Source organism: Ursus americanus, chromosome 5, assembly GCF_024610735.1.
Source record: "Ursus americanus isolate L20-20 chromosome 5, mUrsAme1.1.p, whole genome shotgun sequence".
In the NCBI taxonomy this organism is placed as follows: domain Eukaryota; kingdom Metazoa; phylum Chordata; class Mammalia; order Carnivora; family Ursidae; genus Ursus; species Ursus americanus.
Genome location: NC_142131.1, coordinates 65,158,536 through 65,175,598, shown reverse-complemented (window position 1 = coordinate 65,175,598; position 17,063 = coordinate 65,158,536). Strand labels below are relative to the sequence as shown.

General features: G+C 38.1%; 1 long non-coding RNA gene across 1 annotated transcript in view; it reads right to left on the bottom strand.

Moving 5' to 3' along the window:
* Positions 1-17,063, bottom strand: part of LOC123790408 (uncharacterized) — a 238,605-nt gene that overhangs the window by 210,158 nt on the left and 11,384 nt on the right. The window contains exons 2-5 of the long non-coding RNA XR_006779076.2: positions 11,878-12,126; positions 3,140-3,296; positions 2,435-2,637; positions 1,775-2,000 (exon numbers count right to left, since the gene is read on the bottom strand). This is a non-coding gene — a long non-coding RNA (uncharacterized LOC123790408). The remainder of the gene's footprint in view (positions 1-1,774; positions 2,001-2,434; positions 2,638-3,139; positions 3,297-11,877; positions 12,127-17,063) is intronic.

Here is a 17,063-nt window from a genome sequence, read left to right as displayed (position 1 = left end):
CAGTCTCTGACAGTGGTCCAGGCCCTGAACCACAGCAAAGGCAAGTTTCATATTATTTTTTCTGACTTCTATATTCTTTAACTTTAGAAATATTTAGGTGAGATGCTTATATTAGAATAGAAATGAAAAAGAATAAGAAAATCAACAAATTTATATTGACTTTGTAGATCTTTGAAGACAAAAGTGAAATGAAAACTTTTCAATTTTACTTAAGGAAGGAGGACATAATATTGCATTACAACTCGTAAAACCTTTAGAATTTATTCTCAAAAAGGCACACATCAATGTTAGACCCTAACACAGGATAGCTAAAACCAGATGGGAATCTATGAAAAAAATGTAATTATTACAATATAAAAGCCATATTTTATTTCTTAGATTGGGTGGTGGTTACAAGGGTTTGCCTTTTATAATTATTTGCCTTGCTGTATAACTTATATTTTGTAAACTTTTAGAGAAGTGGGTTGTGTTTCATAATTTTTAAAAGGTTATTTTAAAATGTTACAAGCTGGGGCGCCCGGGTGACTCAGTTGGCTAAGCATCCGACCCTTGATTTCGGCTCAGGTCACGATCTCAGGGTCATGGGATCCAGCCCCGCGGCTGGCTCCACACTCAACTCAGAGTCCACTTGTCCCTCTCCCTCTGCTCCTCCCGGGACTTGTGAGCTCTCTCTCTCAAATAAATAAATACAATCTTTCAAAATAAAATAAAATAAAATGTTATAAACTAAGGGATGCCTGGGTGGCTCAGTCAGTTAAGTGACCAATTCTTGGCTTCGGCACAGGTCATGATCTCAGAGTCGTGAGATCGAGCCCCATGCTCAGCACAGAGTCTGCTTGAGATTCTCTCCCTCTGCCCCTCCCCCTGCTCATGCTTGCTCTCTCTCTAAAATAAAAACGAATAAATAAAATCTTTTTAGAGAAACGTTACAAGCTGAGGAATCAACAAAGTCCTAGTTGCAGTTAATCTGTGGCTATGTCTGCCCTATCTGAAAATACACTTGAGCCAGTTCATTAAGGTGCTAGAAGCATTCGTCAAGCAAGCCTTTTAGCATCATGCAGATAAGATAATCATGCAGACCAAATAATGAATTTTATATATTTCACTAATTCTTAGCAAATGGCCTGAGGGCAGGTATAACAATGAACTCATGCTGAAATGTATCTGTTTCCTAAGAAAAGAAAAAGAATAAAAAAGCCTTGACAAAGACAAAAGATTTCTAAATGAATTACTAATACCGGTTTACAGCAAACACCAGGATGCACATCCAGTATAACCCTCTTACTTGAAACAGAAAATAAATGAAATCTAACTTACTAGCGGTTACTATGACTTACTTAACGCACCCTACGCTAAGGGGAAGCCGAGTATTGTGGGTTATGCTATCTACATAGCAACTCACTTCTCTGTCCTTTGAATTCAAACCTGGAGATGTTACTTCAGACACGCTCCTGTCAGATAAATCTGGTCCTGGGGCGCCTGGGTGGCACAGCGGTTAAGCATCTGCCTTCGGCTCAGGGCGTGATCCCGGCGTTATGGGATCGAGCCCCACATCAGGCTCCTCCACTATGAGCCTGCTTCTTCCTCTCCCACTCCCCCTGCTTGTGTTCCCTCTCTCGCTGGCTTTCTCTCTCTCTCTGTCGAATAAATAAATAAAATCTTAAAAAAAAAAAGATAAATCTGGTCCTGATTTACATGCATAGGTCATGCAGCATGAAATCTCAGTGCTCTCCAGTCTGTGTATAGACATGAAAAGGTAAACAAATGCACTCACCTGTATAGGGACAAGAGAGAGTGCTTACTGCATTAAAGAATGTGCAAAAAATGGGTGGGGGGCGGGTGGCACAGTTGGTTAAGCATCTGACTCTTGGTTTCAACTCAGGTCGTGATCCCGGAGTTGTGAGATTGAGCCCTGCATCGGGCTCCACGCTTAGCAAGGAGTCTGCTTCGGATTCTCTCTCCCTCTTCCTCTCTCCCTCCCGCTTGTGCTCTCTCTCTCTCTGAAAATAAATAAATAAACCTTAAAAAAAAACCAAAAAACAGGGGGTGTGCATATTACAAAGTTCTGTGAAACCAATGAGTATCCAAAATTTACTGATACATAGTTGCAAATGCAGGAATGAAGATATGGCATCTAATATGGTACCCAATAATGAAGCACAGTGGGTTACATATAAGAGCTGGTAATACTGGTTTTTAAGTCTCAGTCTGTAAATATTCTTTCCTAACCTACACTGAAAAATATCTGAAGGAAACAAGAGTGTTAACACACACACATATAATCATTTGAATTGAAAAACTGTGGCAACAGCTAAAATTTCATGAGTAACCTCTTTCATTTTAGACCCTGAGTCCACCATCCCATGTTAATTGGATTGTCTGGCATTCATAGCCACCAGATGGAAAATACAACATTGAGCAAAGAGCTACCGACCTTGGTTGTTTGTGGATCATGCAATGTGATTCACTTTGAATATTTTAGGATATGATTGCCTCGTGGATTCTCATCTTCTTTTTTATTCCTCTGTCTTCTATCTTGAATCACAGAATCACAGATTTTGGGATGTTACAAGGCACTGGATGAGTCAGCAAAATACACATTTGCTTATTTGGAACTTCCCGTTTTCAGTAAAATTTCTTGTAAGAAAAAAGCATGAAAACCACATGTCAAATAAAAAGAATTTTGACTCTGAAAGCTTATTTCAGAAAATCGAAAATAAATTTCAGAGAAAAATAAGAGTAGGTCAGTGTTTTTCTTTATGAAAGGGCTCATTAGCCTGGGGCAGTCAGTGACTGTCCAGTTAGGACCTTTCAACTAAGAATATCATTCTGGTTTGATAAATTTCTATATTCCAGCTAGGCTCAATTCCTTTTATTGTAAGGTACAATATTAGTGAAGTGACAATAGCTACTATAACAGATAAATCCTAAAATCTCAGTATTTTAACACAAATCTCAATAGCTTAACACAAGTTTATTTTTTGATGGTACAGATTCCAAACACTCTTCTTGTTCAAGGGTGTCTCCCCGCCAGAAGGTTAATTCAACAATCCTCACCATGGAAGGACATCATGAATTTCTGGCAGACAGCTAGCTGTCTCTTCCACAGAAATTGTGTTTTTAGGAAATCTCAACTTACCAGGAAAACTCAAGTTGTGAGTCCACAGTCCCCTAACTTGGGAAGGCTCTTTCTTCTGGGTCATGAGATAGCCACAAAGCAGAATCATAATAAGTTATAGAAGAGTTTGGAAAGATTGCCATTCTACAGTCAATGTAACATTCCAGAAGAGAAGTACCTACGGTATACATAGAAGGATAAGTGTTAGACACAAATTTTACACAGCAAAAGTAATTCTGGTAGTTTTAATAAAAGATGTTAGGTAAATTATGCTATAAATGTGTTACCACATGAAACTTATTCTGACGACCCTAAGGGATCATCTACATTCATTTTGCTGTTGTTTGAATTTTAACACATGAGGTTGAAAAGTTCAACCGTGTAGAGTGGAGGATGGCTTCAACAGAAACAAAGAAGTTTTTCTGGATTCTTTCAGGATGGTTTCAACAGAAACGAGGAAGTTTTTCTGGATTCTTTATGAAAGTGGTAGCAAAGGTCTGATGGTGAAGCTTCTGTCCTCACTATTTCTCTCCACTAGCTCTCACAGATTAGACAATGTGCTGTCTAGTTTATATTTGTTATCCTAAACCCTTAGATATAAACTGGGCTATTGGTCATTGCATATCCTTTATGTCATAAAACACTTCACAATAACTCTGTTAGGTCAAATCTAAGTAATTCGGGTATATGACTGATATATTGATTCTGGCCCATTTGGTATTATCATTCCCACAATGTGGTGTTAAACCCTAAGATTTTAATATTGATGGGGCAGAGGATTTTTTGCACAGAAGACTAGAGACCTCTAAGGATGAACATCTCCATATTAGGAACAAAGATCACAGTGGTAGGCTGACTATTTCCTCAGTGGTGTCATGGCTACTGGATGCTGATGTTGAGAAATAATGGTGACAAAGCATTCAAAAGGTACTCCCCCAAGGAAAGGGCGTTCATTCATTTGTAACAGAACTCCCACAATGAGGCAAATATCAAAAATCTTCAGATTCTACCATCAGATCAATCTCTGTCTTTGTTATACCTTTCCAGAATGCCAAGTTATCATGAATTTTACAAATGAAATGCTGGTACATGTTAGAGCCAACTACCTTTCTAGTCACTGCTGGGAAAACAAAAGAGACTGGTTCTCATCCTGATTATTCCATTCAGTTAAACTTATTGCAATTGTTCACCATTCCATTTAATCAAAAACTATTTATTCAGTGTCAACTATGAGCTAGATTCTGCTTGGTTCTACAGAGATGATATTTAAAAAACACAAGAATACTCTAAAATCACGTCTCTTCCTTTATGGATCTGATAATCTAGGGGAGGGGACAAATAAACAAATATTCCCATAAATATAGAAAGCAAGCCATTAGGAGTATGAGGAAGAAAATGTGGGGCGCCTGGGTGGCACAGCGGTTAAGCGCCTGCCTTCGGCTCAGGGCGTGATCCCGGCGTTATGGGATCGAGCCCCACATCAGGCTCCTCCGCTATGAGCCTGCTTCTTCCTCTCCCACTCCCCCTGCTTGTGTTCCCTCTCTCGCTGGCTGTCTCTATCTCTGTCAAATAAATAAATAAAATCTTTAAAAAAAAAAAAAAAAGAAGTATGAGGAAGAAAATGTACGCAGCCATGAGAACACGTCAGACTCTGGGGGCCAGGGAAAAACTCCTTGAGGTGGTTGGTTTCAACATGAGATGGAAGGATATGTCAGAGTGACCTACACAGTAGCAGTTGGAAGCAGAAACCTGGGGTGTAGATAGCGAGACATAAAACGATGTCAAATTGAATAAAATTATATGACCTGACAGAAGGCTGATCACACACAGGCTTAGAAGCCACTTCAGATGATTCCCATTTCGCACTAAGCAAGCAATGGGAGGACACTGACTTCATCGGACTTGTATTTTACCAAGGTTAACCTTGACTCCGGGAGATGTTGAGAAACTGCAGGGAAAGCTATTTCCTTCACTCTAACAGGTTCCCCTAGTTTTCCAGCCAACTCAACTTAATTATGCTGTGGAAAACAACTTATTTATAAAAAAAGAATTGAATTTCACACGCCACAAATTTTGCTGATCTTTTTTTTTTTTTTTTTAAGATTTTATTTATTTGACAGAGAGAACACTAGCAGGGGGAGTGGCAGAGGGAGAAACAGGCTTCCCCCTGAGCCGGGAGCCCAATGCAGGGCTCAATCCCAGCACCCTGTGATCATGACCTGAGCCAAAGGCAGAAGCTTAACAACTGAGCCACTCAGGCGCCCCCAAATTTTGCTGCTCTTATTAGGCAGCCTTACATTATAGACATGGCTTGCATTTTTTTTTAAAAAAATGATATTTCTCTCTATATTAAACAACACATGTGTATGGTAATATACCCACAATCTCTTGGCCGGGTGAGCTTCAGGTTAAAGAAAATAAGTCCTCCATTCCCCTACTTCCCTGTCCTCTCTGCTTATTCCCAAGATCAAATTTTCATTAAAAAAATTACGTACCACTAGTTTATGTCTTCCCTTGACTTTGAAATCCTTCTAGCAAGTAAACCTTTGACATTTGTCATGACAAAGCACGCGGTGCCACACCCATGAGGGGGAACCCTCAACAGTCTTTGAACCAGGAGTTTTCTCTCCCTTGGCAAATTTCCTCTTTCATGAATGCTTTACCCATTTCATAAATAAAGTATTTTAGGAAACATTGACCAGCACTTAGCCTGTCCACATTTCTGTGGATTACTTAAATTTCAGAAATTAAAAGGATTCTATAATTGTGAGTTCTGACAGTATCAGCAATGTTACAACGCCAGATCTTCTGTTAAACATTTGTGTGAAAATTAAACATGATTTAAATTCTAGCTTCTAAGATTTATTTCTCCCTGCTACTATTATACAAAACCACTATTAATATGCTGTGAAATGAGACATCTACAGCATCGCTAGTAAAAGCCTTTAAGTGGTAATCCTTCTGAATCCTTTCTTGTAATAGCCGAACATTTGCTGTTCAAAACCAATGAAATTCACACATGCTGCTATGGAGTAGTGGAGCGATTACTGCAGCATTTTTTTTCCCCAAAGTACCTTAGGCTTTAGATGATTAGAGAATAGTCTTATGTTTTAAACTTCCGGGGAACAATGTGGCTTTTAGTTGCACTGGATGGAGGACAAATTGTAGTATAATGTATGTTGACAGTTTAATAACACGGGTTACTATCCTTGGTGTACTTTATGATGTAATACATCCTTATAGGTGTCTCCAGAGAATTGTGCTATGATTTTCAAGGCACAGAAAATTCAATAAACTAAAACAGTCTGAGTAAGATTTCTGCCTTCTGTATACTTTGGACATTTTCCTAAAAAATAAATAGGTGCTACCCTTCTAAAATATTTTTCTGACATGCCTTTTCTGTTTTTCTTCTCAAGCTATAGATTTTAAGATGGGAATGGTATAATTCTTATTAAATTATACGTTAAAAATATAAAAGTCTCTTTCTTTATATAATAAACAGTCTTTTCCAGGTCTCGGAGGTAAAGTTCCTTTTCTATAAAAAGCCATAATTGTGGTTTTCAAAAATCTCATTAAATATTTAGATCTTTTAGAGCACAAGTGTTTTCTGTTGAAGTTTAAACACATTTAGGCTAATTATTTCTAATGTTTTGACCATTGTACAAATACTTAGAGTATTAAATAGCTAATAGCATAAAACAAAACAGCAAGTCTTATGTGCAGAATTCATATAATTACTCCTGGATTTTCTTTTCATCAAAATACTTCCGGGTGAAACAAAAATGGCAATACAATGTATTTTTAAAGTGATAGGAAACATTAGTATTAAACGAATGCAAGTCTAAATACAGATGTGACTTTATGTAGCCTTATTCCCTCTTTCTTTGCATTTACACAACTATAAACACAAAAAAAGCTCTTAAGCACACTAAGCCCACTGTGATTTCACAATGGACAATTGTCTGGTATTTCAGCGATTTGCAGAAAAGAAAACATACTACAATATCCTAAAAGAAATATTCTTCCCATTACTACTTGATCAAAAAAGAAAAAAAAAAAGACTCAGTAATTTTATCATACACCTCTAAGTTGAAGGCACAGAAAATGACTATAAATCACTATTTTCCACAACCACCATCCTTTATATAGTCCTGTCTTTTTTAAAAAAAACTAGACAGTATGGGGATACAGAAGAACATAAAGCAAGTTTTCCATCCTAAAGGTAATACAGTCATTTTTTAGGAAGTACTCCCTTTGTTGCAGATACTGTGTAAAATATTTGACACACATTATTTCCTCTACTGCTCCAAGCTACCCCAGAGGATAGGTTCCTTATTATTACCTTCATTTTACAGATGAGGAAAGAGCATCCAGAAAGGTCAGTGGTTGACCTCCAGATTTTAGAGCACGTAAGTGGTGGAATTAGGATTCTAAACCTAGCATTCAGAATTCACACCCTGGAACGTACAGCCTTCCTCACTGGCCAGGCAATTGATTTAGATTTTCTTAAAAGGCACATGTGTGTATTTTCATTAAAAACAACACAAGCCAATATAGAGAATACTAAACGGATGTAGATTGTGGCTTTTGTTTGAGGATTAAGAAACTCAATCACTTGGGCCATCCCTTTGGAGATCCCTTCATTTCAGAGTGTTCACCCAGCAACTCAACATCACTGCTCTTGAAACTCATGCTACTTAAATTATCTCATTGGTATCATTATTATTGCGTTTTCTAGTGGCAACTCAGAACCAAACTATCTATGTGTTCAAAGCAAACATATACAAAATAATCCCGGTTTTTGTGAAGCTTCTGAGAGCTGAGACAGGGTGATGTGAAAAACAAATTGCAGTAGAGTATGAGGCTCAAAGAAAAAAAAAAAATCATGCCCTTGAATTCTAGCCTACAATGAACTTTTTCAGTTCCACTGTCTTTGTTGCTTTTTCTAATTTTTTTGGCCAGGGTTTGTGCGCTTTCCTCCTCCCCGGGGTTCCACCAGGCAGGCCTGGTTGGAAGAGGTCCCAGCAGAGAGCAGAGGTCTGAGGATTATTGAAGTGGTTTTCTTTTTAATCACTTATAAAAACAGAGACAAAGCCAATCACCAGCCATGTGATTTGCTCCAAGTCTCCGGGTCTCTAAATTCCCTGAAGAAAGCTAGAATCAGCACTTTTCCAACAGCGTGGTATTTTGAGCTTCAGTCGAGTTTGAGTACCATACTGCTCTGGGAAGGAGAGGGAGGCAGAGAAAAAAAATATTACTTGAACGCCTTAATAAAATGGAGACCGTCCTTACATTACCATGCTCGAGCACAGGGTATGTGCCTATGTGTCTCTACTCTTTCAGAGCACTTTGAAAATGTATGCTTGCTTTATTTCCTGGTTGATGAAGCTTAACACAATCTCTATTCCTTCCTCTCATAGCCTCTGATTTTTCTTCCATGGGGTGTGCAATCAGAAAGTACTCCTTAGAAGCTAAATTAGGAACAGAAGATGAAGAGACTGAGATAAATCTGATTGCATTGGTCCTCACTAAAATGTAATTAACTAGCATTTAAATAAACACTCCCTAGGCAAATGCAGAGAAAGGGGCAAAGCCATGAAACAGGAGTCACAATTATAACACCCTAGGGGCCAAGCATTCTTGGGAACGGTCATCAGTTTCACACGAAATCCCCACACCCCCAAAGGACAACAAGGACAAAAATCCTAAGGATGAGCACAAAGGATTAATTTCATTCTATTGTGTATTTGCAAGTTTCAAGGCTTTAACCCAGGCGACAGGATTCATTCCCACCCACCCCAACCATCCCATCCCCACTTTAGAAAAGAAAGCAATCTGTAAACTCAAACCAAATGTTTTCCATTTCTTTTCCTCGCTCAGAAACATCAGCAGACTTAGTCAAGCAGAGGCAAAGTGCCAGCCGCAGCAAGACTACGCTAACCCTGAGACGTGGGAGTTGGCTGTGTTCCTCTGAGGCTTGCACAGAATGGTATTAAAAGTAATGAACACACAGAGAGACCCTGCAGGGCATGACGTGGTTTGTGTTTACGCCTCATTGGAACACTGTGGGTATTAGCGATTCTTCCAAATCTTCACGTGTATGGTGTCCTCTGATTTTGCACGTGTACTGACTCACTTCTCAACATATTTAGGCTTCTTTCCCTTGCAAATGCCCCCTCCTCACACTCTAAGCCTGCGTCTGTCCCTTCCCTCACCCTCCCTCCCCAAACTATACTCTAATCAATTTGATGGAAGCTTTCCAGCCCCTTTCTAAACAAGGTCCCTGTTTTCTTGGAGCAGATGATGCCTAGGGTCACATCCTGAGGTGATATGGACAACTTGAGAAATTTCAAGTTCTATTGCATAAATTATAGTTATATGTAGGATCTAAACTACAGGTTTATTAACTGATGCATAAAATGCAGCCTAATATTACAAATAGTAAATACCTAAATAATAAGAACATTGAGGAAATGTTGCACATGTAATTTAATGTTCAAAGATATACGTATGGGCTACGTAAACTAACAGAATTTGAAACTAAAGAGAATCAATAGTCCAACATTTAATATTCATTGAAACTTAATGATTTTTGTCCAATAATGAAACTGACGTGACTGTTAACTTTACGAAGAAAAGAAACAAAATTAAAATGGCACTGTGGTAATTCGCTTGGTCTCTTTCATCTAGGGCTGTTTCATTTGTACTTGCATTCTGTAGGAACCACAGGAAACACATTATTTTAAATAGCTTTGTAAAATAACAACACAATAATGATTGTATTAACAGTAAGATAACAATACAATCCGGAAATCAAGAGCAACATGATACACCTTTCCCTAATACTTGACCCAAATCACTTGGGGGAACCTTCCGAATAAAACTAGAACGCAGGTGCATCTACCAAAGCTTTGGCACATGGCTGAATGATTTCCAAGTGAAATAAAATCTGTTACTGGAAGAAAAGGAGTCACTAGAAAATCCATGGTCATTACATGGTTAATATTAGTCACCTAATAGGAAGGTTACTTCCCATTAAGTCCAGACTGTGAGGCCACGATGATCTCTTTACACATAATAGCAATGCACCAAATAAGGAACTGATTAGATTACAATTAGAAGAGCTATTGCAGAGCCCTAAATAGATCATTGGCAGGGTTCCTCCAAGTTGAAAGTGCTGATATCCAATACACATCAGCTCTGGCTTGGCTTGTCTTGTTAGGTAAACAAAATGTGTCTTGCCTGTCATTGTCATAAAATATTAATGCACTGGAAGTCTCTAAACCTTGCTAAGCATAAGGCCTATTATCACACTTAAGAGCAAAGCAATCTAATAAATCGCTGGCTGTAGAAAAACGAAGTCAGCTGGCAGAGACAGTAATCTCCCTAAGGGATAGTAAGAGCCTCATCTTCAACTACAGCAGCTGCAGTTTCAGAGAAATTATGTTTCTTCTGCTTAGTAAAAATACATTTGTGCTGAATTCTGTTATTTAAACTCTAATGGAATCATTAGGAATATCCACACATTATGAGTAATAGAAAATTAACTAAGAAAATCATCTACAATGCTGTCATATCATAGGCACGGTATTTTTATTAGGCTTGAATTTTAGGCAGCTACATCAGATGTAAAATCAAGCTGCTTATTTCTAATACCCCTTTCGAAAGAGTAGGAACCCCCAACTCATACATAAATAATCATGGGTAAACACTGAGCACTGAACTGCTATCCCTAATTGAAAGCAACTCACTTGTTTTGCCCTGGTAGGAGGGCCTTCAGGCAGTAAGTAAACATAAATGCAATATTGTTGCTACATACCTTAAAAACTGTTATAAAATTGCTGGCATGTTGCTATTTTTTTTGCAACACTTAACCAATCTCTGAAAACCCTAAGATATATTTCAGAACGGACCATACCTTTACTTACCTCCCTCCCATATATATGCACCTTAAATTAATCAAACCAACATATTTCCAGTAAGAGAAAAAAGATAAGCTGATAGATTTTTAAAATAGTAATGACAAGTAATAATAAGTGCTTGTATATATACTATTTCATTTTAACTTCATAATAACCCAATAAGGTAAACACGGCTGTCATGTCCATGTCAAAAATAAAGAAACAGATCATTCGCCCCTAGTCAATCAGTTCACAGGAGGCACCATTAGTTCTTAAACGCTACTCAACTGACTTTGAACGCCATACCTCTAAAGGCAGCCCAGTTTTTATTGTTGCTGCCATTTTATTTTCTACTTACAACTTCATCTTGACAAAGACAGTGCTTCAAAATCTGAAAAGCATTTAGCATGCTAATATGTAATCACGACCAAGGGATGATAATTTGAGGTTACATCGTTAATGGACGATGTGCACCCTTCATAGGACATTCAGTAACAAAATGTGGATGACCTACACGTGTGGGAAATATGAGCTAAAAAAGCTTGCCATACTTAGAAGTAGTATTAGGAGATGGAAATATATTTAAATCAAAAGGGGAAATATACCCTTTCTTACATGGCACAGGGATCATAGGCTTTACACTTACACGGAGACTAATGTGGATACTTAACAAGCATCCCTCGTCTGTAGGATGATGGTGCTTCAGGAAAGAAGCACAGTCGTCCCCGATATATTGTCTATGCTGATAATAGTCTCCATAAGACCATGCCATTCCCTCCAAGTTGTCAGTAACCTTTGTGCCAGAGAAACTAAAGAGAATTATCATTAGAATAAAGTGTGCATTATTTCCTCACTTACAAAAAACTACATCATAATCAGTCTGAAGCACAAGGATCTCCAGTGGGTCTGGAAGTTACACACTGACTGAAAAAATGCTGATAAGATCACCAGCCGACGGCGAGATCACCTCTCCGAATTCCTCATGCTTAGGTCCTTTGTTCAGTCAGCCCATAACTGTTGATAACCTGCTCTGTGCGTAGCATAATGGCAGCTGCTGAAGTCACAGAGGCGATTAAGATTCAATGGCAGTCCTCAAGGTGTCCGTACCTTTGTTAAGAAAAATTAAATTCAATTAAATTATGCGCTCAGCTATGTTAATAATTGGGACAAAGTGCTCAGTGACACTCAAGATGCAAAAAAAAAAAAAAAAATTCTATTTCTTAGTTTTCTGAAATCAAATCTAATCTGGACTCCAAGACTTTATTTGCCACTGGTGGCAAGAAGGGCATGAGCAGCCACATTGGCTCCTTTCTTCTTTGCTTTATTTGGTCCCTGGACAATGGCAGGGAGCTTTAGCGCATGGTGGCCCTTCTCCATGCCATAGTTCATTCTGTGGCAGTCGGCGGATCAAGCACCGCTGCTGAGAGCTGAGTCCTCTCTCCTTATTCCTCCTCCTCACATCTTTGTCAAAGCTTCCAGGGAACCACCACTTACTGGCCACTTTTGAACTCTCTTCACAACGTCTCACGTTCAGGCATGACATCCAAAAGACTTTCCATTCTCTACCTCCCGCAAACTTGCGACATGATCTGTTCGCCCCTCTCCTTTTTTCCTTATTGAGAATTATCCTCTCATTGGCGCTCCCTGCTCCTTCCTCTTACTATGTAAAAGATCCAATAGTTCTCCCTTGGTTGCTTCCTGTAACAGCTGAGGGTAACAGTACGGAGAAGTCCTGAATGACTCATCAGAGTTAGGCTCCATACCCCCAAATTAGAAAACACCTGTTTAACTATTCTGAGGCAAAAAGAAAACAAAAAAGTCAATTTTTAAAAAATGCAGTAGTACTCTCCTCTTCCCCCAAGGATGAAGCCCATTCCTGCACAGGCAGCGGAAAATAAACACCATGGCTGATGCGGCGCATCAGCATCTCACCCTGTTACACCTCGACCGCAAGCACTCAAAAAGCATGTGGATGAATTTCTAGCTAAGTTCTTCAACTATATCACGCTCTTTCACGATCCCATTTCTATATCTGTACATGACATTTTCTCTCCTGGAATCAAAATGTTGAATTTTCAAGGCTCAGTACATATGTCAACATTTTATTAATTAATCACTAACTTCTCTAAGGGACTTACTCTCTTCACTTCCATAGCATTTTAATATTACTACTATAATATACTTGAGATTATATTATAATTACCTGTTTACTTGACTGTCTCTACCCACAGATTATTATCTCCTAGAGGACTATTATCTGCTAGAGGATATGCACTATTTCTATTTTTTAAAGATTTTATTTATTTATTTGAGAGAGAGAGAGCAGGAGTGGGGAGAAGCAGGAGAGGGACAAGTAGACTCCCTGCTGAGCAGGGAGCCCAATGCAGGGCTCGATTCCAGGACCCCAGGATCATGACCTGAGCCAAAAGTATATGTTTAACCAACTGAGCCACCCAGGTGCCCACACTATTTCTATTTTGTAAATATGTTTCCAGTAGGACACAGGTCTCAACTTTGGAACCCTCTGGATCACAATAACAGGATGGCAAAGAGGATGTGAAGGCAAAAAATAGCCAAGATCAAGAATATACCTGGACCAATATCCCAAAATATTGACTAATCATTTGAGTAATCTATTTCAGTATTGTGGGTGTTTTCAACAGGAATCACTGGGCAGTGGTGAAACTTGGCATCAGGCTAATGACAGCATTTAGATCCAAAGGGCTCTCACTGAATCACATTGACTCCAGACACCAGCTGGTGGCTTATAGTTCAGGGACTGATGTGTGGTGAAGCCAGGTAGTGCTCCAGTCAGGTAAACAAGAGAGAGGAGTAGAAGACCCAAAAAATGAACTCAGCCCTAAGGCCAAAAGAGTTTTTCCTTTGCATCCCTTTATAACACTAATCCTCAGTCATAGTGGTAATGGTAGCAACAATCATTAGTATTATTGCTAATATCAGGAGTAGTAAAGAAAAATATCTCCCAGTGTCTCCAACATACTTCCCTAATATCCTATTAGCCCGAACTAGCTAAATTAAATAATGCACTCAAATATGTTAATACTGGAAATGAAACGCTCCATGACTCACAAAATGTAAAGATACTATATTTCTCAATTTTCCTAAAAACATCTAATCTGAACGCTGAGAATCCATTTACCAGTGGAGTCATGTTGGCTCCTTCTCTCTTGCTTTCTTTGGTCCCAGGAAAATGGCAGCCTTAATAATTAAGCCTAAACCTTAAAGCATGTTACTCAATCTTAGAGTCATCTGATCATTCCTAGATGCCCATGGTCAACTGGGTTTTCTGGATTGCCTTAAGTCAATAACGATACATTCCCTGACTCTGGGTACATTGTCATACAAACAAAGTCAGGAAGAAAGAAGCGAAAATGGCTGATGGGTAGGCCACGAATAGTATCTACCATAATCAGACTGAAAACATATCTCCAAAATTGCTTCTTGGCAATTTGGCTAAGATCAAGTGAAAAGAGATGCCCCAAAAACATCAAGAAGAGATAAAGAGACAGTAAGAATGAAAGAGAAGTTGTAAACATATTGAGAATAGAAATAGAAATGTCAACTTAAGTTAATATATGAACTTTATAGGGAATGAATAAATAAATAGATGGTAAGACATTTTAGAAAACGTAATGACTCAAAATTCTCAGAATTGAAGAAAAATGTAAGACCTTGGTTTGAAAGAATGCATAATGGCAAACTGGATAAATTAGGACTAACCTACATTGACACACGCTCTGGTGACTATTAAGAACATCAAGTAAAAATAAAAGGTTCTTTAAAGTTCCAGGGAGGAAAATCCAATCACTCATAGAGGAGTTAGAATTAAACTGACATTGAAATTTTCAAGGACATCATAGTCAAGAAGGCAACAGAGTTACATTTTCAGAATGTTGAAAGAAAAGCACACGATACTGGAATTCTATATCCTACTAAACATTTTCTTTAAATCTAAGTGTGAAATAAAAATATTACCAGGCAAAAAGGACTTTGAAAAGTTAATCACACAAAAACCTCTCTGACATGTTCTTCAGCAAATAAAGAATTAGATCCAGGAGGATGTTGCAAATACATGAGAAGTAAGAGTGAATAAATAACTTAAGGAAATATTTTATTATTCAAAAATGCAATGACCATAAAGAAAAAAAAATCTAAAAAGTAAGAAAATGTCCTTAAGAGTCAAGAATTAAAATTCTAGATGTTGTATAAATGGAGTGTTTGCTAAAGGGTTTAATTTAATGAAATAGAATTTATAGATTATATTTATAAGCTAAAAAAAGTAATTAGAAAAAATAAACTTTAGCTTGTCATTTTTTAAAGATTTATTTATTTTTTTGAGAGTGACAGAGAGCAGGGGGAGGGGAGAGGGAAGAGAGTCTCAAACAGACTCCCTGCTGAGCACGGAGCCCAATGCAGGGCTTGATCCCACAACCCTGAGTTCAGACCTGACTCAAAATCAAGAGTCGGATGCATAACAGATTGAGCCACCCAGGTGCTCCTAGCATAAGTCTTAATAAGAGATAATCACTTTTCAGACCAGCAGAAGAAAATTCACCGTATTCAGCAGATATTAGGAAAATAGGGGAAGTAAGGTTGGGGGGGGGATAAACAAAAAACATTCAATAAACTGGAAAAAACATGCATGTCAGAAGTCCCAACGTAATAGTAATTTTTAAAAAATGTAAATGGCCTTTAACACTAATTAAAAATCTCTGGTGGATTTTTTAAAAGATTCACAAGTATTAAAATGCAAAATATATGAAGTTTGCAAATCAAGGGAGAGAAAAAAATGACTACACACAAACATGGACCAAAAGAAAGCCAGAATCAGACAAAATAACTTAAAATAAAAATGATCAGGGGTGCCTGGGTGGCTCAGTCGTTAAACGTCTGCCTTGGGCTCAGGGTGTGATCTCAGGGTCATGGGATCGAGCCCCGCATCGGCTCCCTGCTGGAAGCCTGCTTCCTCTCCCACTCCCCCTGCTTGTGTTCCCTCTCTCACTGGCTGTCTCTCTCTCTATCAAATAGATGGATAAGATCTTAAAAAAAAAAATGATAATGAGGAGGGGTGCCTAGTGGCTCAGTTGGTTAAGTGTCCAGCTCCTGGTTTTGGCTCAGGTCATGATCTTAGGGTCATGAAATCAGGCCCTGGGTCAGGCCCTGCACTCAGCAGGGAGTCTGTTTGAGATTCTCTCTCTCGCTGCCCCTCCCCTGTTCTCACAGAGAGTTCTCACAGAGCGTGCACGCTCTCTTTCTCTAAAATAAAATAAATAAATAAAATCTTTAAAAAATGATCATGAGAAAAAAACAGCTATTATATACTGGCTATGTATAATCATCATGGATCTATCTTCATATAACAGTGCAGTCAAAAATATTATATAACAACTTTGACAGACCTAAAGGGGGAAATGGATAAATCAACAATTATAATTGGAGATTATTAACTAATTACTGCCAATAAATCAAACAGACCATGAAAAAGCAAATATATTCCTTCTGATAAAAAAACTCTAATTAATAAACTTGACATCAATAGAGACTATACATTTGCTTCAAGCAAAATTTAAAAATTTAGAAAACCTAACCTTGTATCGCTTCTCGGCCTTTTGGCTAAGATCAAGTGTAGAAAACCTAACCTTGTATAAAGCCACAAAGTCTGGATAAATCCCTCCCAATCAATATTATATAGACTTCATCTATAAAGCAATAAATTATGTATTAGTTAGATGTTAAAAAAATTAATGTCTAGAAGAAAATACTTCTCAATAACCGTTGGATTCGAGAAGGGAAATTATGTAGGTCTTAGTGCAGAAAAACAGAAGTAGTACCCTATTTCAAAATCTGATCATCCATATGAAACAGATTTAAAGCTATGCTGGGGTTTTACTTGACCATAAACTCCATGTGGACCAAGAGCTGAAAATAAAAAATTGAACAAACAGCAAATGAGATCTAACACCTCTTTTAGTGCAAGTACAGTATCCAAAACACAAAAAGTCAGAATTCATTCTGAATGTTGT